Below are 4,119 nucleotides of genomic sequence, written 5' to 3'. Positions count from 1 at the left end.
TCAAAGAAGAACTAACACCTGTCCTCTTCAAACTATTCCAAAAAATCCAAGAGGAAGGAACACTTCCACGCTCTTTTTATGAGGCCAGCATTAGCCTAAGTTGAAAACCAGATAAAGACACTACAAAGAAAGAGAATTACAGGCCAATATCCCTGATGAACATAGATGTTAAAAATCCTCAACAAAATATTAGCAAATTGGATCCAGCAATATGTTAAAAAGATCACACACCATGACCAAGTGGGATTTATTCCAGGGATGCAAGGCCGGCACAATATTCACAAATCAACAAATGTGATATATTACATAAACAAACTGAAAGACAAAAATCACATGATCATATCAATAGACACAGAAAAAGAATCTGACAAAATCCAACACCTGTCTTTGATAAAAACTATCAGCAAAGTGGGAATAGAGGGATCATACCTCAACATAATAAAGGCAATATATGACAGACAAAGCTACAGCCAACATCATATTCAATGGGCAAAAACTAAAAGCATTTCCCCTAAGAACAGGAACAAGACAGGGGTGTCCACTTTCACCACTCTTATTCAACATAGTACTGGAAGTCCCAGCCACAGCAATCAGACAAGAAGAAAACATCAAAGGCATCCAAATTGGAAGGGAGGAAACTATTTGCAGATGACATGATATTGCACATAGAAAACCCTAATGACTCCACCAAAAAACTACTAGATTTAATACATGAATTTGGCAAAGTAGCAGAATACAAAATTAACACCAAAAATCGATGGCATTTTTATACACCAATAATGTACTCTCAGAAAGAGAAACTAAAAAGAATATCCCATTTACTGTTGCAACAAAAAAATTAAAATACTTAGGAATAAACTTAACCAAGAAGGTAAAAGACCTGCACCCAGAAAAATACAGGACTTTGCAAAAAGAGATAGAGGAAGATAGAAACAAGTAGAAGAATAAACCATATTCATGGATTGGAAGAATTAACATTAAAATGTCCATACTACCCAAAGCAATCTATAAATTCAATGCAATCCCTATTAAAATACCAACAGCACATTTCACAGATCTAGAACAAACACTTCAAAAATTTATATGGCCCGGCCGGGCGTGGCTCAGCGGTTGAGCATTGACCTAGGATCCAGGCAATCAGGGTTCGATTCCTAGTCAGGGCACATGCCCGGGTTGTGGACTCGATCAATGACTCTCTCATCATTGATGTTTCTATCTCTCTCTCTGCCTCTCCTTTCCCCTCTCTAAAATCAATAAAGATATATTTTAAAAACAAAACAAAACAAAAAAAACACACAAAAATTTATATGGCCCGGCCGGGCATGGCTCAGCAGTTGAGCGTCGACCTAGGATCCAGGCAATCAGGGTTGGATTCCCAGTCAGGGCACATGCCCAGGTTGCGGGCTCGATCCCAAGTGGGGGGCGTGCAGGAGACAGCCGATCAATGACTCTCTCATCACTGATGTTTCTATCTCTCTCTCTCCCCCTCTCCTTTCCTCTCTCTGAAATCAATAAAGCTATATTTAAGTAAATAAATAAGTAAATAAATAAATAAATAAATATTTATTTATTTATATGGAACCAAAAAAGACCCCGAATAGCCACGGAAATCTTGAGAAAGAAGAACAAAGCTGAAGGGATCACAATACCAGATATCAAAGCCACTGTAATCAAAACAGCCTGGTACTGGCACAAGAACAGACATAGATCAGTGGAACAGAACAGAGAACCCAAAAGTCTACCCAGCCATTACACTCAATTAATATTTGATAAAGGAGACAAGAACATACAACGGAGTACAGTCTGTTCAATAAATGGTGTTCGGAAAACTGGACAGGTACATGCAAAATAATGAAACTAGATCAACTTACACCATACACAAAAATAAACTTAAAATGGATAAAAGACTTAAATGTAAGACGTTGAAACTGTAAAAATCCTAGAAGAAAATGTAGGCAGCAAAATCTCAGACATCTCTCAGCAATATGTTTACCGATACATCTCCTAGGGCAAGAGAAACAAAGAAGTTAAACAAATGGGACTACAGTGGTACCTCGGTTTTTGAACATCTCCGTTGATGAACGCTGTAAACCCAGAAGTTAACGCTTCAGTTTTCAAACACGCCTTGAAAGTCAAACATGCCACACAGATTCCGCTGAGGGCAAGATCCTGAGGCCTACCTGTCGGCTGCTGATTCCTCGGTTTTCGGACGTTTCAAAACTCAAATGGTCTTCCGGAAAGGATTACATTAGGAAACCAAGGTACCACTGTACATCAAAATAAAAAGCTCTGCCCAGCAAAGAAACCATCAACAAAACAAAAAGGGAGCCCACTGTATGGGAGAACATATTTGCCAATGACACATCTGATAAAGGGTTAATATCCAAAATACATAAGGAACTCATACAACTTAACAAAAGGAAGACAAACAATCCAATTAAAAAATGGTCAAAGGACCTAAATGGACACTTCTCCAAGAGGGCATACAGATGGCCAAGAGACATATGTAAAAATGCTCAAGGTCACTATCAGAGAAATGCAAATTAAAACCGCAATGAAGTATCACTTCACACCTGTCAGAATGGCTCCATCAACAAATCAACAAACCACAAATGCTGGCGAGGGTGTGGAGAAAAGGGAACCCTAGTGCACTGCTGGTGGGAATGTAGACTGGTGCAGCCACTGTGGAAAACAGTACGGAGTTTCTTCAAAAGATTAAAAATTGACCTCCCATTTGACGCAGTGATCCACTCTATAAATATATCCTAAGAAACCCAAAACACTAATCAGAAAGAATATATCCACTCCTATGTTCATAGCAGTGCAATTTACGCTAACCACCATCTAGAAACAGCCCACGTGCCCATCAGCAGATGAGTGGATAAAAACCTGTGGGACATTCACACCATGAAATACTATGCAGCTGTAAAGAAGAAGGATCTCCTACCCTTTGGGACAGCATGGAGGGACCTGGAGAAAATTATGCTAAGTGAAATAAGCCAGTCAGAGAAAGACAAGCCTCACATGATCTCACTTACACGTGGAACTAATGAACAAAATAAACTGATGAACAAAATAGATCCGGAGACACAGAAGCACGGAACAGACTGAGGGATCTCAGAGGGAAGGCGGGGGTGCGGGAGTGGATGGGCAGAGATTAATCAAAGAACTTAAATGCATATATGCATAACCTATGGATACAGACATTGGTATGGGGAAGGTCTGGGGGTGGGGTGGATGCGGGGTAAAGGGGATCAATGGCGGGAAAAAGGGAACATCTGTAATTTCAACAATAAAGATGAATTTTTTAAAAATGCGACCTACTTTGTTCCTGGGATGGAAGCCTCCACTAGGGTGACGGTGTCGGTGCCCCTACTTAATCCATAAACGCAACGCCATTCTGAGCCAAGTTCACAAACCGAGAGCTGGACAAAGTAACTGAAGCTCGTTTTGCAAAATAATTATGATAATCTTCAAACTTCTGAGAATGCCGAGCACCAAGCAGGGCCTCTCCTCTCCGGATACCACACTCCGTCAGGGCTGCAGCAACGGTGGCCACGCAGAAGGGCGGGAGCTGGACCCCCGGACACAACGGTGCGAGCCGCTCGCTCCCACAGCTGCAGCGCCGCGTCAGGCCGCCGGGGGGCGGTGGCATCCCGTGCTCCGTAGGCCCGACCCGGGGCGGGGGAGCGGTCCAGCAAGCGCTGCGAGGGGGCCCGCGACCCCCAGTCGCCCCATAGCCCCCGGGCTCTCAGGCCGACGCCGACACCCCGAGACCCCGGAGCCGCCTGACAGAGCATCCGCCCGGGGCCCGCGAGGACAGCCCAGGCCGGGCCTCCAGCGTGGCCCCCTCGCCTCCAGGACCACGCACCGCTGAGCGCCCCTCGACCACGCCCAGCGCGAGCACGCCCCGCTGGCCACGCCCCGCAGCCACGTCCCCGCAATCCCGGCAGCCCGGGCCCCCGCACTGAGACCCTCACCTGCCAGCCCTCCGCGGCCGGGTCCCCGTAATAGCCCCGCCCTCTAGGCCCGCCCCGCCCCTCTAGGCCCCGCCCCGCCCCTAGGCCCCGCCCCCTTGCAACGAGGCCCAGCCGGGCAGGTTCCGCGGCCGCCAGTTTC

This window comes from Miniopterus schreibersii (assembly GCF_964146895.1).
Source record: "Miniopterus schreibersii genome assembly, chromosome: 18".
Taxonomy (NCBI): Eukaryota; Metazoa; Chordata; class Mammalia; order Chiroptera; family Miniopteridae; genus Miniopterus; species Miniopterus schreibersii.
The sequence above is the reverse complement of the archived record's forward strand: the minus strand, read 5'-3'. Positions refer to the sequence as shown.